Source organism: Mus musculus, chromosome 12, assembly GCF_000001635.26.
Source record: "Mus musculus strain C57BL/6J chromosome 12, GRCm38.p6 C57BL/6J".
Classification (NCBI taxonomy): Eukaryota; Metazoa; Chordata; class Mammalia; order Rodentia; family Muridae; genus Mus; species Mus musculus.
The window spans coordinates 21,542,681-21,568,965 of NC_000078.6; the positions used below are offsets into that span (position 1 = coordinate 21,542,681).

At 40.7% G+C, this 26,285-nt stretch overlaps 2 long non-coding RNA genes and 1 pseudogene across 4 annotated transcripts; 2 read left to right on the plus strand and 1 right to left on the minus strand.

The window, feature by feature from the left end:
• Gm31676 lies at positions 1–846 on the minus strand. The gene is made up of 2 exons (XR_381320.2): positions 674–846; positions 1–542 (listed from the first exon to the last, which is right to left on the minus strand). It is a non-coding gene; the product is annotated as a predicted gene, 31676 (long non-coding RNA).
• Positions 561–25,237, plus strand: LOC115487949. 3 transcript variants are annotated; one of them, XR_003950112.1, is made up of 5 exons: positions 561–665; positions 2,629–2,719; positions 7,187–7,274; positions 11,329–11,426; positions 11,697–25,237. It is a non-coding gene; the product is annotated as an uncharacterized LOC115487949 (long non-coding RNA). The 3 variants fall into 3 exon arrangements; XR_003950114.1 differs by lacking the exon at positions 561–665 and adding an exon at positions 946–1,052; XR_003950113.1 differs by lacking the exon at positions 11,329–11,426.
• Gm19196 (predicted gene, 19196) lies at positions 2,629–11,795 on the plus strand (annotated as a pseudogene).
• Positions 25,238–26,285: the final 1,048 nt, after the last annotated feature.

Below are 26,285 nucleotides of genomic sequence, written 5' to 3' on the forward strand. Positions count from 1 at the left end.
TAAATGTATCAAGAATTTATTAAACGAGACATAATTATATTCATAGGCAAACATATATACTTTTTACACAGGAGGAGGTGAAGGTACAAGAAAGAAATAGAGTCATGATTAGAAATCTTGGTCTGGGGATGTTGTTCAGTGGTGTGGAGTTCTTGGCGAGCATGCACTAGCAGGGTTTGGTTCCTAGGATATGGGAAGTTAAAAAAAAAAAAAATCCGAATAGACACCCAGTTCTAGCTCAACAACCTGTGTTCTCTACTTCAAACACTGAGAACACATTCTGTAAAACTCAGAAGCCGGAAGTCATGGCACACACCTTTAATCCCAGCTCTCAGGAAGCAGAGGCAGGTGGATCTTAGTGAGTTCGAGGCCAGTTATAGTCTCCTGAGCTGAATTCCAGGACATCCAGGGCCACAAAAACAAAACCACAGAAAACCCTCGTAGGTCTGAGCTCTGTCACTGGGGCCTGGTCCTGGTCCTGGTCCTGTACTGCCTGCTTGAAGCCTGGGTTGTGAGTCCCACAAGGGCAGCACAGAAGACTCCTGGAACGCAAAGGCAGAGGCTGTGTTTCCGACCAGAGCGCTCTCCCCGTCTCTCCCGGAAGCTGCGCTTGCTGTCTGGGTAACGGGGTCTGCAGCGGAGCCGCGATGGATGTGGAGGAGGTGGTAAGTACCTAGAGGAACGCGTGGAGCTCCCACTCGCGTTCCCTAACTCAAAGAGCCAGGGACAGCCAGGAGGAGGAGGAGCAGCGCCCGGGGCAGGCGTCGGCTCGGGGCGGTGACCCGCATAGGGGGCGGAGCGAGGGGGCGGTGGCCACTTGGGCCCGGAACCTGGCTGCTTGTCCGCTCTGGGAGGTTGCGGGTGGGATTGGGTGGAGTGTTTGTTCAGAGGGGGCGTGGGCCAGAAGGAGGATGAAACTGTGGGATGGCCACCCCCGTGGCTCCTTGGAGGGGATCACCCAGCAAAGCTCCCTTTGATGCTGGTTGCGCGTGAGGAAGAGCAGGACCTGGAACTTGGGTTGCCTCCAAGTAATCCCTGTCAGCCTGTCTAGGGTACAGATACCAGACCCTTGCCGAGGACGTTCTAATGTGCTTGCTATCTTAGGGTTTCTATTGCAGCGATGAAACACCATGACCAAAAAAGCAAGCTGGGGAGAAAAGGGCTAACACTTCTATATGATTGTTCATCATCTAAAGAACAGGGCAGGAACTTGGAGGCACTGAGGCAGATGTTTCAAGTTTTGATTTATTCATCCAACCATATAAAGGGTATCAACTGTATGAGTACTAAACGTTTAACTGGGTGCTTAGGGGTTCTACTGGAAGCAAAAGGAGCATATGGTCCACTTATGGTCTATATGGATTATAATTTTAGGTTTATCAATGTATTATCCAGCTCCTGGAGGCAGGAGCTGATGCAGAGGCCATGGAGGGGTGCTGCTTACTGGCTTACTCCTCATGATTTGGTCAGCTTACCAGGTTCTGTAAAACCTAGAGCTACCAGCCCAGAGGTGACACCACCCACAATGGGATGGACCCTTCCTCATCAATCACTGATTAAGAAAGTGCCTTACTGGCCTACCTGCCACCTGATGGTATGGAGGTATTTTTCTTAATTGAGCTTCCCTCATCTCAGATGTCTTTAGTTTGTGTCAAGCTGACACAAAACTATCCAGCACACGTGCCCACACCTCACTGTAAGAGTGGTTAGGAAGCTGCTGCACTTTGCATGCACTGTGAACATGATGGGTGTATTCAGTAGCTGACCCATAAGTCAAACACCAAAGAATTAGGAACCAATTCTCTGTGTGTGCACTGACAGAATAATGATAGAGGGACCCAAGGTAGACAGTAGATACTATCTGTATCCATGACAAATGTAATAATGTCTAGATAATACATTGATAAACCTAAAATTATAATCCATATAGACCATAAGTGGACCATATGCTCCTTTTGCTTCCAGTAGAACCCCTAAGCACCCAGTTAAACGTTTAGTACTCATACAGTTGATACCCTTTATATGGTTGGATGAATAGATCAAAACTTGAAACATCTGCCTCAGTGCCCCAAAGAAAAAGTCAACAGTGTTTTCAATCTTTGTTTGCTTTGATCATCCATACGGTGGGTCATCCTTTTCTCCCTCAGCTCTCCCAGAGAGTTTACCTATATCTTTGTTTCCAATCTAGCCCTGTCCACCTTTCTTTCTTGTTCTCACTCTGTATATTTCAGTAGTTTTATGGAATGGTTACTGCATTTCATGCTACTAAAGAGACGAGACTCAGGCTGGCAAGATGGCTCAGCGGGTAAGAGCACTGACTGCTCTTCCAAAGGTCCTGAGTTCAATTCCCAGTAACCACATGGTGACTCACAACCACCCGTAATGAGATCTGACGCCCTCTTCTGGTGCATCTGAAGACAGCAACCGTGTACTTATTTATAATAATAAACAAATCTTAAAAAAAGAGAGAGAGACTAAATTCTCCTTATTTTTATATACTGTCTGTGTATTTTTAGTTTGATTGTTTTTTAATTTGGGGGGATGAAATTGCCAGGAACACTAGAAGTAGAGTTCAGAACCATGGTGCAGTGTGTTGGCCTGACAATAACAGATTTCTGCCTTCCACAGAAAGCGTTCAGAGACCGCTGTTCTCAGTGTGCTGCTGTCTCCTGGGGCCTTACCAAAGAAGGCAAATATTACTGTACTTCCTGACACAGATGTAAGTAATGTGCCATTCACGAACTTGATTATGTTCTCAAAATTGAAGTTTCCGGGTGGTATGTGGCCTGACTCCTAAACAGTGCATCGGTATCACTCACTCAATGGCTGAATTCCAAGAATAGAAACAGGCTTTAAGAGCACAGACTTAGATTAAGAAATTTGCAAACTAGATTGGTGATGAACTTCTAAAGTTACGTTGAGTCACATTTATAAATGAATGTTTCATTTACACTCTATGCATATGGAAGTTTTTTGTTGTTGTTTTTTGTTTGTTTGTTTGTTTGGTTGCTTGGTTTTGGTGTTTTTGAGACAGGTTTTCTCTATATAACAGCCTCGGTGTCCTGGAACTTGCTTTGTAGAGCAGGCCAGCCTAGAACTCACAGAGATCTGCTTACCTTTGCCTCCTGAATGCTGGGATTAAAGGCATGTGTCACCATGCCCAACATGAAGTATTTAACATTATACTTGAAGGATATTTTTATTAGTTTTTAATGTGTTGTACCAGCTTAGAGATTTGGAGGATGGAGTGTTAGAATGCAGGGGGACTGTTGGGCATATTGGAACCAGGCTTCCTTACCACGTATCTTTGTGTAGTTCCTCACAACCTACCAAGTACTTTCTCATCCAGTATGTAATTTCTGCTTCTGTGAGATACAACAGTATGCCCAGAGAGAGTAAGCAGGGCTCAGGAGTCATTAGTGGTTTTTGTTGTTGTTGTTGTTTTAAGACAGAGTCTGACTATGGAGACCAGACTGGGCTCCCACTTAGAGATCCAAGAGAGCTAGCATCCAAGCCACGCACCACCACACCTGACACCACCACACCTGACACCACCACACCTGACACCACCACACCTGACACCACCACACCTGACACCACCACACCTGACACAGTTGAGTTTGTGGCTAATGCCACAGGAGTACAAAGACTTGGGACAAGACTTGAATCTGAGTCTTCTAACCCCATCATGCCTGTTTCTTAAACTAAAGATTGTCACTCTGTATTGTGTAGTCATGGTGTTCGGGGCCATCTCCACCCTGAAAGTTCTAGGTCCTGGTCTGGTGAGCATACCTTTAGGCCAGTAACAGAGTGTGGACAGCCTGATGCTGGACTAGCTAAACCTGCCATGACTGTTTTTCATAGGGAAGGATTTGCTGGAAGTGCAGAGCCAAGAAGGGATAAGCACTGCTTTCAGCACTTATTCAGAAGGGCTAGCTGGGGTGGAAGAGAGACTGTGCCCCAATGTAGAGCATGATAGGGACTGACGTGCCTTCCCACCTCAGACAACTCAAAATCTGCGCAGAAGATGTAAAACAACAACAAAAGCCACCTTAAGACACATAGCTAATTTAGCAGATGACTCAGTTTCACAAAGCACTTTGCTTTTTAAAAGGTATGTATATGTATGGGTATGTGCATGTGCGTGTGAGTGTAGGCGTCTATGGAGTCCAGCAGGGGGAGCTGGGTTTGGGATGGTTGTAATGGAACCCAAAGGCCTTCTGCAAGACCTGTGCATGCTCTCGGCCCTGAGCTGTCCCTCCTGCCCCACACAGGGTGTTCCTTTGAGGTGGCTTCTTTAGTCTATAGCTCAGGTGCTTGTTTGCTTCCTCGTTAGTCAGACAGGATATTGCCCAGATATATACTTAACTAAAACACTGGGCAATGAGGGAGCAGTGATCTCCTTGATCATGGCAGTGCAGACACGTCCCATCGAGATATATAAATGCTCATGTACACAAATACATCAGATTACACTTGAAATGTATGCAGTTTATCCTGTGCTTTGATGCTCACTGAAGCTCCAGTGGTTTAGTCAGTGTTAATTTTATAGTGTGGTTCAAATGTAAACATAGTGAAGGAGTGGGATGTCATAATGGGGGAGTCTCCATTTGCAGATGGAGTCAGGGCACTATTTTTATAGGCATTGAATAGCCATAACTAATGACTTCTTTTATCTTTATCTTTGATGTTTCTTGGTTTGGTCTGATTAAGTCAACTACCATCATTTTTAGTTTGAAACAAATATAATATTACTACTAAGCTCCATATTTAAGAGTCTCAACCCAAGGGAGTGAGGATGTACAGTTCTTGAAGGTGTATGACATTTTTTTTCTTTTCCTACTGTTCAGGGGCATGATCTAGTACATTCTGTGTGCTGGACAAGTGTCCTATTAACTACAGCCCTGGTCCCAATGTGTTTTTGTAAAAGGCTGTGACCCTGAGAAGCTGCCCTCCACACAATAGGCAAACCTGAGGGAAGTTATACAACTTCAATTGTTACTCTTGGCTTTACACTAACCCAGGCATATTCAGCACACAGAATAGTGTTCAGCTGTGCTTCCTGGAGTTGTGTAGTGTGGTGCTGTTGAAATTCAGTGGGTGAAGAATGACCAGTGAGTCAGTAGCCTGGGACAGGTGGAGGCTGCGATACAGCTCTCCTGACGGTCTGCTTCTCTCCTCTCCCCTCAGTGCACTGTGTGTGATTCTTCAAGCTCTTGGCACTGTGTACAATCCCAGCAAAGCCTTCTGTGTGGAAGGCTTTTTTCCTGGTGTGTTTTAGTCAGGAAAAAGAACTTAAGGTCCTTAATCTGGCCAGTTTAGATGACATATATATTTTTTGAAAACCCTTAAATATTTAATACAAGTATGGGCTTAAATTATGTGAGTTTAATAGATTTTGTAAGAACAGTGCATGCTCATTGAAGGAGATTGAAAACTATGTGGAAGCCCAAGTCACCGACACTCTGAGTCTACACTCAGCAGCTCCCGTCCAGTCTTTTGTTTTTCAGTGTATGGAAAGGGTTAGGGATGCTTGCGAGTACTACTGAGTATTTGTCTTGATGGTTTCTACTGTGTGGTTCAAAGTGTCACAGCTTTCTATTAAGTATGTGAATATTCCACGATCTAACCATGGCGGTGTTAGCCTTCTAGTTTTTTGTTGTTCTATGTCTTACATAGTTCAAGTGTAAAGCCCCTTTCACCTCTGACAGTTATCTTTTCTAGATAACTGCTTCAGTGTCATTTTGGCATGTCTTATCTTCTCACTATAGCCTCTTCCGTATATCATAGTGCTTTGATAACAATATCTGCACCCAGAAATCCTATAGTCAGAGGCATGTCTCTTACTATGTTTGAGATTGGTCTCATGCAGCCCAGGCTGGCTCTTGGGGATTGGACTAGGATTTGGGCATGTTAGGTTGGTGGGGTACTCCTCAGCTTGTGCCTTTTATTCTTATGAGACTTACTCTGCAAATGGTAGTAGGGCCTAGAACTCTAGCGCTTAAAGGGCAAGGGCTTTCCCAGGCTATTTGGAACCGCCCCCCCCCCAAAATTAAGATAAGCTTCATTCTCAATCTTTAAATTTAGAAAAATATATTACTGTTATTCATTATTTAAAAATTTTTATTTTTCTCCAGAAATAAGAATCAGTATTTTGTTTTTGGTTGCAAGAAAGTCAGTGTGAGATAATTGCCTTTGATAGCTGTTGGTACTGATCAGTTTGTTATCAATGGTACCATTACCATTTTAAAGTTTTTTTTTATTGGAAATAAAAAGTGCTTTTATTTATTTTATTTTTTCAGAAAGGGTCTTCCTTTGTAATGCTGTCTGGCCTGGAACGCACTGTGTAGATCAGGCTGGCCCTGCCTCTGACTTCCTAGTGCTGGGATTAAAGGCATGCTCCCCACACCCATGGTAGTACTTTTGTAAATGAAAATCCTTTCTGAATTAATGTTCACACAGCCATGCTGAAGGAGGCTGAGCCTCCCTTGGTGGCAGGGACTCAGGGAGTTGCTTGTTTTTGTTGTCTTTGTTTGCTTTGAGGGAGGGTCCATGTAGCACAGGCTGGCCTCAAACTCTTGATCTTCCTGCTTTCACCTCCTAAGTGTTAGGATTAGGGCATGTGCTTCTATCTCTAACCATGAGTTGTTGTTATGTTAAAGTGTATTTTGCATGGATAAAAAACGAGTATATTTTATTTTTGGTCTTGTTTGATTCCCATTATTTTTTTTAAACATTAAATAAAAGTTATCTTTTAATATATTTTTGTTTTGTTTTGTTGTTGTTTTCAAGATAGGGTTTCACTGTGCAACCCGGCTGTCCTGGAACTTGCTCTGTAGACCAGGCAAGCCTCAAACTCAAAAATCTGACTATTTCTGCTCCCAGATGCTGGATTAAAGTCATACACCAGCATGCCCAGCTTTTTAAATTCAAATTTAATTGCAATATAATTGCATAGTTTAAAGTAAAGGTTTATTTGTTTGTTTACTGTGTAACTGGCTCTTTTAGGAACCAAAGTCTTTTTTAATGAAAAAGTAGCATAAAGATTAACTGTCATAGTATGTTTTCCCAGTCATCTGTCCAGTCACTTTCAGGTTGGTTCCTGGACACTTCCCAGTGTGTACTTGGAAGGTGTGCTTCAGGGTACAGCGATTTCCTCCTCATGGCCTGTCTGTGTTTCCTGCAGCGATCTGAGGAAGTGGTGAGCGCTGCAGATATCCCCAACACCAAGATCAACTCCATCAACAGGGGGCTGAGACAGAGAAGCAAGCATGGTGAGCACAGATGCCCCACGGTGGCGAGGCTCCCTCACACTTCCTTTCATGATGTGAGGGCACAGAGTGAATTTAAATAAATTCCAGATAAAATGACAGAAAATCCAAGTTCTTAAAGTCAAGTTGCTGCTGGGGTAAATGTGGGAGCAATGTGTGGAAGTATATGTTGTCCATAAGCTACTCTTCTTGCAGGGGCGGCTGTTCTGCAGAAGGTAGTGAGTGTTAGCTGTCTGTACCTGGCCTGTGTCCTGTGCTGTGCCATGAATAGTGATGTGATTTTCTGAAATGGTTCAGCTGAGTGCGTCTCAGAGTGGGCTAGGTCAACACCATATTCAGTTTAGAACACTTTCCCACGTTGACGTTTGAACCTTTTGAGAATAGGAAAGGTTATCTTTCTCTAAAATAGCTATAGAGAGTACTGATCCATTGACTCCTTACAGTGTGCCATTATTGAGAAGGATCTGAAAATATCTGGCTGGCATTTTTGTCTTTTTGTGAGTAACTAGGACCAGATAGATTCTCAAGTTGGAAACCACTGACCTAACGGTGATAGTAAAGAGTTCTACAAAAGGTAGCTGTGAAAATATACATACAAATATGTGTGTGTGTACATGTGTATGAGTATACACATAAGGACATACATGAAATATGTATGTGAAATACATTGACATTCTTAGATAAATAACAGGGAATGCTCAAAATACTAACACAGATTTCTGTTTAGCCTTTAATAGTAACTTTAAAAGAAATGATTATTTTATGTTTATGTGTGTAGGTATTTGTGTACATGTATGTCTGTACCATGTCTATGCGGCTACCCTTAGAGGCCAGGGGACTGTGTTACAAATGGTTGTGACCTATTATGTAGATGCTGGGAACCAAACCCAGGTTACTGAACTGTCCATCTCTCCAGCCCAGTAGTCACTCTTTACAGGCTAAAACCTGGTTGGTTTTTATTCAGTTTTATTAGAGTAACACACGATTAATTGTAACTCAGATATGTAAATAGTTAAAATGTGTAGTTCACGCTTAATGTCTACAGAACCTTGGATGCTGCATTAAGTGGTGTCTCCTAGTCAATGCCAGAGTCATGGCATTGTCACCTGTGAAGGAAAATAGTGACACCATTGGTATATACGTAGGAGAGTGCAGAGAGTGTAAAATGCAACATTGTCAGTTTCTACATTTGTATGACAGTGTGTGGGAACCTTGTGCATGTGTACCACTCGGAGGGTTTACTCCTCTTAGCCTCTGCATGCATCAGAAATTATAGGCTTCTTGTTATATTTGAGACTCTGCCCAGGAAGGATTGGTTAGTCAATGGGGACAGGAAGCCCTGATATTCTGGTAAGTGTAAGGAGTTGGAGTCTTCACAGGGTGCAGACAAGCTATCTGGGAAAAAATAACAGACTTCAGAAGCCATGTGTGAGGAATTTTGTTAGCATGCTTTTGAATGAATTTCTGTGATTGTCTGGCCATGGCAGGTAAAATACAAGGGTCTTTACCCACTGTAACATTGTCTCAAATTGGTTGTTAACCATAGCTAAACATATAATTCTGACTGCTCTGGCAATTTCTTTATTATCTCTTAGAGTTGTGAGGCTCACAAGAATAAGTCCATTTAAAATATTTAGGGGCTGGGAAGATGTCTCCATCAGTGATGTACCTAATGTACAAGGACTGGAGGTCAGAGCCCCAACACATACGTAAAAGCTTCTAATTATGGCATGCTTCTTATAACCTCAGTATTGGAAGGAATAGATACAGGTAGATCCTCAGCCATCCTAGCTAAATCCACAAGCTTCAAAGTCACTGAGAAACCCCATTTAAAAAAAATAAAGGTTGGGGCTGGAGAGATGGCTCAGTGGATAAGAGCACTGACTGTTTTTCCAGAGGTCCTGAGTTCAATTCCCAGCAACCACATGGTGGTTCACAACCATCAGTGATGGGATCTGATGCCCTCTTCTGGTGTGTCTGAAGATAGCTACAGTGTACTTAAAAAAAATAAAGGTGGAAGGGCTGGAGAGATGGTCAGCACTGAAGAGCACTTGCTTTTCTGGGATCTTCATTCAGTTCCCAGCACCCACATGATGGCTTACAACTGTCGATAATTTGAGATCCAGGGGATTCGATGCTTTCTTCAAGGAAGGGCACCAGGCTTCTGTATGTGGTACATATATACATGCATACAGGCAGAACACCCATATACATGAAATGAAGTAATAGTAATTTTTAAAAGATTCAGCGTGATCAAGGAAGATCCTGTCATTGATCACAGATCTACACCCCCTACACACACGTAGCCACATGCAACCCACTTACATATGCACAAACACTGCACACAACACAACACACAAATACTTAGGATACATCTTGTACCTAGGCACTGGTATGTATCAGATTTCTTATTTTCAGTTTCTCTCTCTAACCCAGAGCCATTTTCACAAAAGCAGAGTGCCATTGTGAGTCTGTTTTTTTGATTGTGTGGATTGCCCTTTCCTGACCACTAGAAATTATTTATTTATCTTGACATTTGAGTATTCGTCAACCAAAATATGTGTTGAAATGGAACAGAAAACTGGTGGATGCAGTGACCATGTATTTCCACATATGCTTTGAGCACTGTGAAATACACATTAAAAAACCTTAAATCTCACTGGGTACGGTGGCAAAGCCTTTAATTCCAGCATTAGGAGGTCTAGGTAGATAGATCTCTGTGAGTTCCATGCCAGCCTGGTCTATGTATTGATTTACAGGACAACCTGGGTGACATAGTGAGACACTATCTCAAAACTAAAACAAAACAAAAACAAAAATAAAAATCTCAAACAAACATACATTTCACCTAATTTTAAACATGCCAAATAGGCAGTTTTCTGCCTTTTATGATAACATTTCAGAACAATCATAGATAATTTAAAAAACTGAGTACGATAACAAAATGATTAGCTTTAGCATTTTTACACAAATACATCTGATTGGAAAAAACAATATGCAGATAGAAATTCTCAGGCTGGAGAGATGTTTCAGTGGTTAAGAGTACTGGCTGCTCTTCCAGAGTTTCCTGAGTTGATTTCCTAGCAACAACATTGTCTTAAGGTTTCTATTGTTGCGATAAAACACCATGACCAGAAATCCAGTTGGGGAGGAAAGGGTTTATTTGGCTTATACTTCCAGATTATAGTACATTATTGAAGGAAGCCAGGCAGGAACTTAAGTCTGCTGGGACCTAGAGGCAGAAGTTCGTCCAAAGGCCAAGGGAAGGGTGTTGCTTACTGGCTTGCTTCCCTGACTTGCTCAGTCTGCTTGCTCATAGAACTCAGGACCACCAGCCCAGAGATGGTACCCACAATGGGCTGGTTCCTTCCTCACTGATCAGTAATTGAGAAAATGCCACCCCTACAGCTAGATATCATAGAGACATTTTCTCAACTTAGGGTCTTTTCTCTCCTATGACAATTTGTGCCAAGTTGACACATAAAGCCAACCAGTACACACATGGTGGCTCACAACCATCTATAGGAGTATCTGATGTCCTCTTCTGTCATGCAGGCATATACGCAAATAAAACACTCATATACATAAGTAAATAAATAAATCTTTAAAAAGAGAAAGAAGCTATTCATGGTTGAGTATAGTAATGGATGCCTATGCTTTCAGCACGTAGGAGTTGGAAACATAGTTAGGGAGACAGATACAAATCTGAGGCCACCTAATCTGCATAGCAAGTTCCCCGCTGCACACAGTCACATAGTGGGACCTTATTAAAAAGCGAAACAAAACAAAAACTAAAGCATGTACACATACACAGCATGTACAAATACATGCATAAAATGTACATATATACACACAGTGTATACAACAAATAGACACAGAGTGCACACACACACAAAACATACATGTATACATAAAGTGTACACGTGTACATACAAGAAAACTATTTGAGGTACCAAAATAGAAGTCTTCAGGCCCATGTCCACAGAGATTGCATTATGTAGGAGCATCATAGTAAGTTAGGAATATGTGTGTCTAAAGCCTGTTATTTGTCCTTTAGAGAAAGGCTGGGATTGGTATGTGTGTGAAGGTTTCCAGTGCATACTTTATCACCAAGCAAAAGCCCTGGAGACCCTCGGAGTAAGCCCAGAACTAAAGGTAGGAAGCTAGATGTTAGCTATCATCATCTGAAAAGTGAGATTGAGTGGACCCTCCCCTAACTCTAAGAGTAGAAGTATGTCTTGAGGTCTGTGTTTAATCCCCAGCACTGAAAAACAAAATGGAATGTTATTTATTGGGTTTTCCCATGTCCCTGGTAAGGAGAAACAGGTAAGAAGGCATTTAGATCCGGGCCATCTGTAGAGTGAGAGCTTGTGTGGTACATGTGCCTGTGTGGATGTCACCATCACTTGTTTCCTTCCTTCTTAGGATGAAGTCTTACACAATTTTTGGAAGCGCTACCTTCAGAAGAGCAAGCAGGCCTATTGTAAAAACCCAGTTCGTACAAGTGGAAGGAAAGCCAAAGTGAGCCCTGGACCCTGACATGAGACACTAAAATTCACTTTGTGTGGCAGAAAGACAAAGGCGTTTTTTTTTTTTTTTTTTTTTTTTGTGACTGCTTGAGTTTGACTGTGGTGCTTGCCTGTAGATTTTCAGGGAGGAGGCTCCTGGTGCAATCCAGAATGATCTAGACTTTACAGTGAATTGTGGCCATTTATTAAACTAGTTGTAACATAAAAGTTATCTTCTGTCTTAGTTAGGGTTTTACTGCTGTGAACAGACACCATGATCAAGGCACTTCTTATAAAGGACAACATTTAATTGGGGTTGGCTTCAGGTTCAGAGGTTCAGTCCATTATCATCAAGGCAGGAACATGGCCGAATCTAGGCAGACATGGTGCAGGTGGAGCTGTTAGTCTACTTCATCTGAAGACTCCTACCAGAATACTGGCTTCCAGGCAGCTAGGATGAGGGTCTTATAGCCCACACCCAGACCCTCTTCTGGTCTGTCTGTGCTGGTGCCCTGATCAGACCTTGGGTGTGAACTCTGCAGCCAGCCCCACAACACCCAGAGGTAGCTCTACTCCCAGGCACTCTAACACACCCAGGATCATAGGATCAGAGGTGAGGAGGACACAACATCTGACCCAACACCAGGAGTAACTGGGACCAGTGCTACCCAGGCGTGCAGGAACTCCACCAGACCAGTGGCTTGGGTTCCTTCTGGTCTGTCTAGGCCAGTGCCCCAAGCAGACTTTGGTCACAAACTCCACAGCCCTACAACACCCAGAGGCAGCTCCACTCTCAGGTGGTCACACCCATCTGGATCCCAGGACATTGGTCACACAAGGATCTCAGGGTTCCAGAGGTAGTTTGACTCCCAGGAGCTCTGACATACCTAGGATCTCAGGATCACAGGATCCCAGAATCACAGGATCACAGAGACAGCTTGACTCTGAGGAGTTCTGACACAACAAGGATCACAGGAAGGACCGGCTCCAGTCAGACATAACCAGGGCAGGTAGCACTAGAGATAACCAGATGGCTGGAGGCAAGCAAAAGAACAGAAGCAACAGAAAGCAAGGTTACTTGGCATCATCAGAACCCAATTCTCCCACCATAGCAAGACCTGGATACCCCAACGAACCAGAAAAGCAAGATTCAGATCTAAAATCACTTCTCATGATGATGATAGAGGACTTTAAGAAGGACATAAATAACTCCCTTAAAGAAATACAGGAGAACACAGGTAAACAGCTAGAAGCCCTTAAAGAGGAAACACAAAAATCCCTTAAAGAATTACAGGAAAACACAATCAAAGGAAAAGGAAAAAAACAAAACTCTCCAGGATCTAAAAATGGAACTAGAAACAACAAAGAAACCACAAAGGGAGACAACCCTGGATCAGATCAGCAGTCATAGATGCAAGCATCACCAACAGAATACAAGATAGAAGAGAGAATCTCAGGGGCAGAAGATACCATAGAAAACATTGATACAACAGTAAAAGAAAACACAAAAAGCAAAAAGCTCCTAACCCAAAATATCCAGGAAATCCAGGACACAATGAGAAGACCAAACCTAAGGAAAATAGGTATAGAAGAGAGAGAAGATTCCCAACTTAAAGGGCCAGTAAATATCTCCAACAAAATTATACTTCTATAAAACTTCCCTAATCTAAAGAATGAGATGCCCATGAACATACAAGAAGCCTACAGAACTCGAAATAGACTGGACCAGAAAAGAAATTCCTCCTGTCACATAATAATCAAAACACCAAATGCACTAAACAAAGAAAGAATTTTAAAAGCATTAAGGGAAAAAGGTCAAGTAACATATAAAGGCAGACCTATCAGAATTACACCAGACTTCTTACCAGAGACTATGAAAGCTCGAAGATCCTGGACAGATGTCATATAGACCCTAAGAGAACACAAATGCCAATTCAGGCTACTATACCCAACAAAACTCTCAATTACCATAGATGGAGAAAACAAGATATTCCATGACAAAACCAAATTTACACAATGTCTTTCCACAAATCCAGCCCTACAAAGGATAATAGATGGAAAACACCAACACAAAGAGTGAAACTACATCCTAGAAGAAGAAAGTAATCTTTCAACAAACCCACACAAACATAATTTCACCTTTAACAACAAAAATAACGGGAAGTAACAATCACTTTTCCTTAATATCTCTTAATATGAAAATTAATATTACCAATATATCCTAATCGATTGAAATTGAAAAATATGAGCAATTAGAAATTTGTTGGCTGTCATCCAGTGGTCTCTTTAATTTGGTAATTGGAGAAATAGGTCTTATATTGTACAATCCATACACACTTTCTGCTTGTTTGTACATGACAGTGTTGCTGTGTGCCACACAATGGTCTTGAAATCATGCTTCTCCTATCTCAGCCTCTCTACTAGTAGGATTGTTTATTTGATGTTCTTACACTATACTATGGTTTTCAGAACAGCTTACTTATTTTAAAATGATTTACACAGCCAAAAGAAGACAATTAATTTGGGATGTGGCTTGAAAGAGAACAGCAAAGAGTGAGACTGAATGCTCTACTTGATATTTATAATTATTTTATCAATTTTGAAGAAGAGGACTTTTTTGTTTGTTTGTCTGTTTGTTTGTTTGTTTTTGAGACAGGGTTTCTCTGTAAAGCCCTGGCTGTCCTGGAACTCACTTTGTAGACCAGGCTGGCCTCGAACTCAGAAATCCGCCTGCCTCTGCCTCCCGAGTGCTAGAATTAAAGGTGTGCGCCACCACACCCAGCTAGAAGAGGACTTTGTAAGTTACTCTTATTCTGAGATGAATGCTTTTCAAAATCATCACAGCCAAGGAACTAGAATCTTACCCTCATGTGATGTCTGTGCCACCCTCCAAACAGAACCATACTTCATTGAAACATTCGATGAATGACTTCATGAATAGACCATCTCAATACTCACACCATTTCTTAAAGGCATGTAACCTATCCCTTGTGGGCTGAGAATGAAGACAATCACTCAATTCAAGTAGCTTTGACCATAGCAGGAAATCTGTATCTAAAAATCGTGCCTACAATTCATTCCTTGGTGCAGCAAACTTGTCAACTCTTAGCTTAGCTACTATGGAGGTGAAATCCTTTGGTGATGTAAGGTAAATTGAAGCATAGCCTTATTACACTGACCTCCAATTCCAAAAATTGTTCTTATTTTGGGTTTGTACCACAGTAAGAGCCAAGATTTTAAGCTCTACTAAAAACTAACTAACTAACTAACTAACTAACTAACTAACTAACTAACTAACTAACTAACTAACAAAAAGACTTTATTTATGTTCATTAAAGCAAACTAATAGCCGGGGTGGTGGTGGTGGTGGCGCACACCTTTAATCCCAGCACTTGGGAGGCAGAGGTAGGCAGATTCCTGGGTTCAAGGACAGCCTGGTCTACAAAGTGAGTTCCAGGACAGCCAGGGCTATACAGAAAAACCCTGTCTCGAAAAAAACCAAAACCAAACCAAACCAAACCAAAAAAACCAAGCTAATAGTGTTATATTATTTTGAAATATCATACAGTTAATATATTTGGAGTTATTTAAAGTTTATATTGAGAAAAACATGTATTTTCATTATTGCTGTAGACAAGCATCTAAATAAGACAACTTTTATAATACTCATTTTTATTGTTATAATATTTTATAAATTTTAAAGAATATGATAAAAAATGAAAGGTATGGCAGGTATTGAAGGGGGTCTCTGGGAGGAGTTGGGGTTCAAAAGGGAAAGAAGAATGTGATGTAAGACTATTTACTCAAAATATGTTTTTAAATGTTAACAAATTCAGTTAAATTGAAATTATTTATCTTTTCTCATCATAATGCAATAAAACTTAAATATATATATGTATACTTATATGTATATGTCTGAAGTAACAAAATAAGAATTATAAATGCTAATTACACACTAATATTGGATCAAGCTCTTAATATTTATGATATTTCTGAAATTATAGAATTGCAACTAAAGTCAATTTTAATACCTGAAAATCAGGTTTATTTTTATTTTTATTTTTTATCTATGCACTATGATGACAAAGGATAAAACTCCAATTTGATCTGACAACTTCTCTCCTACTCTATCTCTTATTTTGGCAAAAATTTGTAATTTCTGATTCATATCTTTTCCCTACTTATAAGTGCTCTTTTTGCCTTATCTTTTTTTTTTTTTCTTTTTTTCGAGACAGGGTTTCTCTGTATAGCCCTGGTTGTCCTGGAACTCACTCTGTAGACCAGGCTGGCCTCGAACTCAGAAATCCACCTCCTGAGTGCTGGGATTAAAGGCGTGCGACACTACACCCGGCTATTTTTTGTCTTATCAATGTCATAGAAATACACACCAATAAGTTATTCCTGTTTGGTATTTGGAATTACAAAAATTGAAATCTACAGGATGTTGGTTACTGTATTCTCTAGTATGTAGTCAGATATAATTGACAGCAATAGAGTATTGACAATATACAGACAGGCAGAACATATATGAATATTTGATGCTGAAGGCAGAGGGACAAAAAACAAGGTTGTGAGGGGACAAACATGTTTTGCACTCCAGTTAAATGTTACCACCTTAGACACACTTACTCTTCCTGTTATTAAATTCAGTACCTTAGGAGTCATCTTATAGCTTTATTGCTTTGCCAAGAATCGGTGAAGCTTAGTTTCTGTCATTTACAACACGAGCTCTGCTTATGCTGATCATTGTTAGTAGACTTCTTATTGTCGTCGTGCTTACTACCACTGTGTACTACGTGCAACTTTAAGTGTGGTTCCTATGGAGCATGTGAATGTTCCTTTGCTCCTTAGAATTCAGTTCAGTTCAGACAGTGAATATCCAGTGACTTTTATTAGGAAATTCCCATCAGTTAGAGAGAGAAGAAAGGTGGGAATGGACCTGAAGGAGAACATTAACCTGAACCAAATAGTATGCTACCAGCAGAGGCAAATGCAAGGTGCTCGAATGGCTGTTGTCTGGGGGCTTTGGAAAGTTTTAAGGTTTAAGTAATCAGGAGCTTATGAGCAGCTGGCAAGCAAGGAAAGCCCAATGTCAAAGGTAGTAATTTTAAGATGTTATGCCAGAATTCAAGAAAGTAGTTCACATTTGAAAGTAAATTATGAATATTACAATAATGCACAGACGTCTATATGTTACATCTGTGCTGATGGACACACAGCAATGCATACTCACACACAGGACCCTGAGCTAGTTTGAGATAGTGAAGAGTGAGTGAGTGTGTAGAAGTTTGAGCTCAGTGAAAGTTGAGGCATGTTCCTGTATGGCATGCTAAAGATCTTGGATGGTAATTCAATGGTAGTGTACGACACTTTACAAAGGAGCATAACTGTAGGGGAAAAAGACACAGAGGGAGTCAAGTGTCTCAAACAGAAAGATGACAGTGCTTGGTTTAGTACTTGGGACACAGAGTTAAGTATAAGTAAAATTAAATTAATTTTAAAAAAGTCAGGTTAGGCAACAATATGAGATTTTGCTTTCAGTACCATACCAACATTGATGTCAATCAATATTATATATGAGATGCCATCAATTAATGGAGCAAGTGGAGTTCTTTTTTAAAAAATATTTACTTATTCATTCTTTACATTCCAATGGCAGCCTTCTCTTTCTCCTCTTCCCAGTCTCAGAGAAGGAGACGCCCCTCTTAGGTACCATCCTACCCTGGGACATCCAGGTCCAAAAGGACTAAACACATATTCTCCCACTGAAGCCCAACAAGGCAGTCAGTTAAAGGAAGGGGATCCAATGGCAGGTAACAGAAAAAAGACAACCTCTGCTCTAATTGTTAGGGCAACCACATGAAGACCAAGCCACATAAATGTTACAAATGTGTAAGGGACTAGGTCCAGCCCATGCATGCTCTTTGAGAACTCCCATGGTCCTAGGTTAGGTGACTCTGTAGATATTCTTGTGGTCCTTTAACTTTATTTCTTTGATGCTTCCTCAAGTTTTCACAAGCTCCACCTGATGTTCAGCTGTTGGTCTCTGGATCGGATTCCATCAACTTCCAGATGAAGCCTCTCAGAAGATAGTTATGCTAGCTTCTTCTTTGCTAGCATAGCAGAGTATCATTAATAGTGTCAGAGTGTTGGCTCTCTTCCTAGGGATGGATCTCAAGTTTGGACAGTACTTGGTTGGCCATTCCCTCAGTCTTGGCTTAATTTTTATCCCTGTTTATCTTGTATGCAGGAAAAACTTGGGTTTGAAGGTTTTGTAGGTGGAAAGATCTCCTATGCTCATGAACCAGTAGGATTAACATAGTAAAAATGGCCATTTTACCAAAAGAAAGCTTAGGTTCAATATAATTCTTATTAAAATTCCACCACAATTCTTTACAGACCTTGAAAGAGAAATTCTTTACTTCATATGGAAAAAAATAAAAATGCAGGATAGCTAATGCAATACTGAACAAGAAAAGCACTTTTGGAGGACCATCTATGATTTCAAGCTATACTATAGAACAATGGTAATAAAAAACACATGTTATTGGCACAAGAAAGACAGTTTGATCAATGGAATATAATTGAAGACCCAGAAATAAACCCACACACCTATGGACACTTTGTATTTGACAAGGAAGCCCAAACCATACAATACAAAAGTGAAAGTAACTTCAACAAATGCTGCTGGTGGATAGCTGCATTTAGAAGAATGCAAATAAGCCCACATCTATCATTCTGCCCAACAGTATGGTAAAAATGATCAGAAAACGAGATACACTGAATCTAACAGAAGAGAAATTGGAGAACTGTCTTGAACATATTCTCACCGGAGACAAATTCTTGAACAGAACATTCTGAAACTAAGATCAAAAATTAAAATGTTGGGCCTCATGAAACTGAAAAGCTTCTGAAAGGTTAAATACACCATCGATAGGACAAAACAGCAGCCTATAGTTTGAGAAAAGATCTTCAGCAACCCTACATCTGACAACAGACAATATCTAAATTATATAGAGAACTCAAGAAATTAGACACCAACAAACTAAAAGCACAGTTTAAAAATGGGATGCAGAGCTAAACAGAGAAATCTCCACAGAGGAATCTCAAATGGATGAGAAACACTTAAAGAAATGCTTAATGTATTTAGTCATCAGGGAAATATAAATCAAGATGACTCTGAGATTCCATCTTACACCCATCACAATGGCTAAGGTCAAAATCTAAATCAACAGCACATGCTGGCGAGGGTCTGGAGCTGGTGGAGGTGCAAACTTGTACAACCACTTTGGAAATTAATTTTGTGGTTTCTCAAAAAACTGGAAACAGTTCTACCCCAAGACTCAGCTATACTACTCCTAGGCATATACTCAAAAGATGCATCACTATATACAACAAAGATACTTGCTTAACGGTGCTCATAGCAGTAAATACCCAGAAACTGTAAACAATCTAGATGTCCTTCAATTTAAGAATAGATAAAGAAAATGTAGTTTATCTACACAATATGATACTATTCAGCTATGAAAAACAAGGGCATCATAACATTTTCAGGTAAATGGATAGATCTAGAAAGTATCATTCTGAGTGAGGTAACCCAGACCTAGAAAGACACATATGGTATGTACTTACTTATAAGTGGACATTAGGGCTGGAGAGATGGCTCAGCAGGTAAGAGCACTGACTGCTTTTCCGAAGGTCCTGAGTTCAAATCCCAGCAACCACATGGTGGCTCACAACCACCTGTAATGAGATCTAACGCCCTCTTCTGGTGCGTCTGAAGACAGCTACAGTGTACTTATGTATAATAAATAAATCTTTGGGCCTGAGCAAGCGGAGTTGACCTGAGTGAGTAGGGTGACCAGAGAAGAACAGAGCAGAGGTCCTAAAAATTCAATTCCCAACAACCATATGAAGGCTCACAACCATCTGTACATGTATTCATATACATAAAATAAATAAATAAATCTTTAAAAAAAAAGTGGACATTAGGTATAAAGTGCAAGATAACCATGCTATAATCTACAGATCTAAGGAAACTAAGAAATAAGGAAGGCCCAAAGAGGATGTGTGGATGTCATTCAAAGGAGAAAACAAAATAGTCATTGGAGGAGGATAAAGTGAGGGAGCTAAGTATGAGAGGACGTGAGGAGGTACACTGGCATGCGGATTGGATGTGGGAAGAGTGGGGCGGGAGACAATTGGGAGTGAGAATAGAAATTGGTGCAAGGCATCTCTGAGCAAGTGGGTTTTTAAATGACTATGGATAAAGATAGTGTATTCAACTGCTTTGGACAAGACATCAATTTTTGTGAAGGTTTAAATTTGCTTCTACTTCAACAGAAATGTAAAGAATCACATACCACTTTGAGCAGAGATTAACATAAGGTTAGAGTAAATGTTATAAATCACTAATAATCAAACAGTAGTTGGCTTAAACTTTGCAATTTATATAAGAAACTTCGGAGGAGCTCAACAGTTTGGTCATTAATCTAGAATTGATGCTATCACTGAGGCGGTCAAAACATCTTTGTTCATGTGAAGGGGTTACTGAATTCAGTGTTCCCCATAAAGACAGTTTTTATGTGGAACTGGAGGACAGCTAAAGAGCAGAGCCTCTGTGAAAACAGTACACTCTGCGATGCTCTCAGCTGCACTGCAGTGAACATGACCAGCACCTTGTGTGAGTTCCCACTTTGAGGCTGCTGATCCCTCGGAGTCTGCAAGGGACTTCATCAGGTCAACTGGCCAATGAATGTCTACTTTAATAGTTATAGATGAGAAGGCTCCTAGGATGAAGGAATATGGAAGAGGCTCTTTGTGCCCAAATATTGTATAATCATAGAAATGATGCAAAATGCCCATGCTAGAAATAGATTCTATAGGAGAAAAAAAAAAGGTTCTGGGGTTTTTGAAATCAATCTAATCACAACAGAGTATGGAAATTTTGTAACATATCCTGTTTTCTAACTAAGTGACTATTTGATTACATTATACAAAAAAGTTGTAAAAAATGCTACCCTATAAATTTCTATAAATCCTTAAAGCAGGGGAAGAGTGCTAGAAAAATCTACCTCTAGGAGAGCCTTCATATAACTTTGCAGCCAGACATGTCTTTCCTGCATACATTTGTATTTTTCTCCTCTATCAAATCTGTGTTACAAATCATATCAAGTAGACATTTGGGGAAAGATGAATTCCAATGACAAAAAAGGCAAATTTTTCTGTTTTAGGAAATGATTGTTTATTTCCCAAATGGATGACAGTGAATGTCATCAAGAACAGCATTCGGTTACCTCACTCAGAATGATGCCCTCCAGGTCCATTCATTTGCCTAGGAATTTCATAAATTCATTCTTTTTAATAGCTGAGTAGTACTCCATTATGTAAATGTACCACATTTTCTGTATCCATTCCTCTGTTGAGGGGCATCTGGGTTCTTTCCAACTTCTGGCTATTATAAATAAGGCTGCTATGAACAGAGTAGAGCATGTGTCCTTCTTACTGGTTAGAACATCTTCTGGATATATGCCCAGGAGAAGTATTACGGGATCCTCCGGTAGTACTATGTCCAATTTTCTGAGGAACCGCCAGACTGATTTCCAGAGTGGTTGTACAAGCTTGCAATTCTACCAACAATGGAGGAGTGTTCCTCTTTCTCCACATCCTTGCCAGCATCTGCTGTCACCTGAATTTTTGATCTTAGCCATTCTGACTGGTGTGAGGTGGAATCTCAGGGTTGTTTTGATTTGCATTTCCCTGATGATTAAGGATGTTGAACATTTTTTCAGGTGCTTCTCAGCCATTCAGTATTCCTCAGGTGAGAATTCTTTGTTTAGCTCTGAGCCCCATTTTTTAATGGGGTTATTTGATTTTCTGGAGTCCACCTTCCCAATCACAAGAGAACTCACATGATATGTACTCACTGATAAGTGGATATTAGCCCAGAAACTTAGAATACCCAAGATACAAGATACAATTTGCAAAACACATGAAACTCAAGAAGAACGAAGACAAAAGTGTGGACACTTTGCTCCTTCTTAGAATTGGGAACAAAACACCCATGGAAGGAGTTACAGAGACAAAGATTGGAGCTGAGCCAAAAGGATGGACCATCTAGAGACTGCCATACCCGGGGATCCATCCCATAATCAGCCCCCAAAAGCTGACACCATTGCATACACTAGCAAGATTTTGCTGAAAGGACCTTGATATAGCTGTCTCTTGTGAGACTATGCCGGGGCCTGGCAAACACAGAAGTGGATGTTCACAGTCAGCTATTGGATGGATCACAGGGCCCCCAATGGAGGAGCTAGAGAAAGTACCCAAGGAGCTAAAGGGATCTGCAACCCTATAGGTGGAGCAACAATATGAACTAACCAGTACTCCCCAGAGCTCATCTCTCTAGCTGCATATGTATCAGAAGATGAACTAGTTGGCCATCAGTGAAAAGAGACGCCCATTGGTTGTGCAAACCTTATATGCCTCAGTACAGGGGAACGCCAGGGCCAAGAAGTGGGAGTGGGGGGGGTTTGGGTGACTTATGGGGTAGCATTGGAAATGTAAATGAAGAAAATGCCTAATTAATAAAAAACAAAAACCAAAAAGGAACAGCATTGGATTTCAGGGATGGAGAAGATGGACTCTCCATTAAACCTGAACTGTGGGAAGCCACATGTGCCGTTGCAGAGTGGCACTGACTACTGCTGGCCACCACGCATAAGTTTGGACAAACAACCAATGTGTACATATGCAGTAAAGTTTTTTGCAAAGACACTGCCTGGCCTGGACATGATAATGAGGTTCTGTAAGGTACTGAGAGTATAACCAATCAGATGTGAGACATGCAAATGAGGTATGATAATGAGGTTCTGTAAGGTACTGAGAGTATGACCAATCAGATGTGAGACATGCAAATGAGGTATGATAATGAGGTTCTGTGAGGTACTGAGAGTAGCCAATCAGATGAGGAACATGCAAATGAGGCGTAGTGCATAACCAATCCGGGTGTAAGACACGCCTCTCCTAGGCCTATAAAAGCAGCACCAGTTCTGGGCTCGGGGTCTCTTCGCCTCTACAATCAAGCTCTCCCAATAAATGTGTGCAGAAGGATCCTGTTGCAGCGTTGTTCTTCCTGGCCAGTCGAGCGTGCGCAAGACTGAACCATCTAAGAAACTTAGTAACCCAAAGGCTAACTCTATCCTGGACACTTTATCTGTGGTGTATTTTGTTTTGTTTTTATCTCTAGTGAATGCTTCTCTGCTTGTTGTTTTTACAAATGCTTCTCTGTGCATCTTAATAGACACTGACAAGTTAATGCTTTGTTATGAGATTTAGTTGGAAACCCTTACTGCACAGTGTTGAACAGGGTCTTAGAAATGGACTTGCTCTGGGGGAAAAGAAATGAACACACAAATAATGTCAGTGAACATTGTGGCATATTAGGAAAGTTCCTGAGGTTCTAGTCACACTGATGAATGGTAGTATATGCATCAAGGTTGCATAAGCAAGGGATTGGCTAAAAGAAATCTCCAGTGTAATTTTGGTCCATCAGAAAATTATTCCTTCTATATTGGGCAAAAACGCAGAGACAGACTTATATTACACAGCTATATGTTCTTCTGGCAAGCTAGAGTGCAAAATAAAAGTTGCCAATACCTTCAAATAAACAAACAATAACAAAAACAACCAAATCACAATCAATTACTTTGAGGAAGTTTACATAACATCTATTATTACATATTATTCTTGTTAACATCAATTCCATTAAAAGGATAAAAATTAATTTTAAGATATTTTATTCAATTTCTTTTTTTAAAAATAACAATGTCATTTTTTATTGCAAAGGGAGTGTCTAGAAATTTTTATGGTAGCTGTCTCTTGTGAGGCTATGCCGGTGCCTGGCAAACACAGAAGTGGATGCTCACAGTCAGCTATTGGATGGAACACAGGGCCCCCAATGGAGGAGCTAGAGAAAGTACCCTAGGAGCTGGGGGGGATCTGCAACCCTGTAGGTGGAACAACATTATGAACTAACCAGTACCCTGGAGCTCTTGACTCTAGCTGCATATGTATCAAAAGATGGTCTAGTCGGCCATCACTGGAAAGAGAGGCCCATTGGACACGCAAACTTTAATGCCCCAGTACAGGGGAACACCAGGGCCAAGAAGTGGGAGTGGGTGGGTAGGGGAGCAGGGAGGGGGGGAAATGGGGGTCTTTCAGGATAGCATTGGAAATGTAAATGAAGAAAATACCTAATAAAAAATTGGAAAAAAAAGAAATTTAAATGGAATGACTGAAGATGACAAACAACTGTTAAACTACAACAATTCCCAATCAGAATGTAGAGTAAATCAATGAGGTTTTTCTGATATCATATTATGTTGTAAAGCTTTATTAATCAAAAGGAGGATGCTACTGACATAAAGATATACAAGTATCTTAGTAGAAACAAACAGAAGTCCTTGAAAACGAGCATGTATGTAGAGAGGACTATAGTTTGAAACCTCCAAGTATAACACTGTGTTAGAAAAAGATAATATTTCAGTGAATACTGTTAAAAATATTATGTTACAATGTATGCAAAAATAAATGAAATTTAAAAACTTAAATGTCAGACATTAAACCTAGATCCTCTAATAAAAGCAAATAAGAAAGTCACCTGACAATGCTTATGATAATGTTTTTAAAATTTTTCACATTAAAAGTAAAAGTAAACAAATGAGATGATATAAACGTAAAACTATTCAGCAAACAAATAATAAAGATAGTTAAACTGTGGGTTTAGAAGAAATATTTACAAGTCATGATTCTGGTAAAAGATTAGTATCTGTATACTCTACAAAATATTCATATAGCTGAATGTCAAATATAATTACTAGTAACGGTAACCATTATTTATTTTTACTCTAGAGTGATCTTTTTTCTTTTCTTTTTTTACTAGATATTTTCTTTATTTACATTTCAAATGTTATCCGCTTTCCTAGTTTCCCCTTATTCAATTTCTTAAGATGGAGACATCATGTTTTTCTTATAATACAGGACAGAAAACCAGTTAATGGGATAGTTCCTCACAAGAAAAACTACTGATAATTATTCCAATTGTTAACTTGACCCAATCTTGAAAAAAGGCACAGTGAGGGATTTCTACATTGAATTAGCTCATGAGTAGATCTGTGTGGGATTGTTTTACATTGATTTATGTGGGGAGACCAGCTCACTTTGCTTAGCACCATTTCCTAAACAAGGGATCCTGGACGGTATAAGAATGCAGAAGTTCATCTGAGCACAACAAGCATTCACCTCTCGTTCTTGCCTGTGTTGTTATTTGACAACTCCACTAAGTTTCTACCTTGTCTTCTGTGCAATAGTAGACTGTAACCTGGAGTTATAAACTTAATAAACCCTTTCTTTACAAAAAAAGAAAAAAAAACCTGCTGGGTACTGAGTGACCTAGAAGAGTGTGTGAGACTTTGTATTTTCTTAGTAATTTTTGGTTTGGTTTGGCTTTTATTTGCTGCTTACTTTGTTTTCCAGACAGGGTTTCTCTGTGTATCCCTGGCTGTCCTGGAACTCACTTTGTAGACCAGGGTGGCCTCGAACTCAGAGATCCACCTGCCTCTGCTTTCCAAGTGCTGGAATTAAAGATGTGCACCACTACTTCCTGGCTTAGTAATTTTTCTCAATGAACAGTGTGATTTAGAAATCTGAGTCCAGCCCTCAGAGGAAAAGGGGGTGGGGGAAGGATTGTGGGAGAGGGTGACCAGGAGAGGGGCAGTGAGCAGAACATAAACTGAATAAGAAAAAAAGAGAGATAGAAAGAAAAAAGAAATCTGAGTCCAGCTGTTAGGGGATGGTTTACTACATGGTGTACTCAGATGCTGGTTTCTGTGCCCAGAGATCCCATTGCATCTCCCACCTCAGTGTTGTGGAAAAGTTGTTTTCTATCACCTGTGATTGGTTAATAAAGTGCTGATTAGCCAATATCTGGGCACGACTTCCAGTCCCAGTTGGGAGTCCCTGGCTTCAGTGACTCATCTGCAGGTACCAGGCAGTTGGGTCAGAGCTTCTCATAGGGTGGTTGAATCGGGACTGGAACAGGAGGGAAGCAGGGTCATAACCTACAGAGGCCTGCTCCTAAGTGACCCTGTTCCACCCGCCAGACTCCCTCCCCTTCTTAAAGGTTTCACAACCTCCCAAAACAGTGAAACCAGCCGGGGACCCTGCGTTCCACTCAGGAGCCTGTGACAACATCAGGTTCAAGCCAGAACACAATGAGGAAGGAGTGACATGTGCTGGTTCCCTTTTGCCAAATGATTCTGGCTTGTGTCAAGTTGACATAAAACTATCCAGCGCAGAGGGTCCAAATGAGAGTCCTGGCAGCAGGAAGAACTGTTTCCTAACCCAGACTTTTAACTCTGACGTTAACAGATAACCTCACAGTAGTACAAGCCCTGGCAGAAGTGGTGAAGGAGAAGAGCTGAAACATCCAGGCCCTGGTGCACAG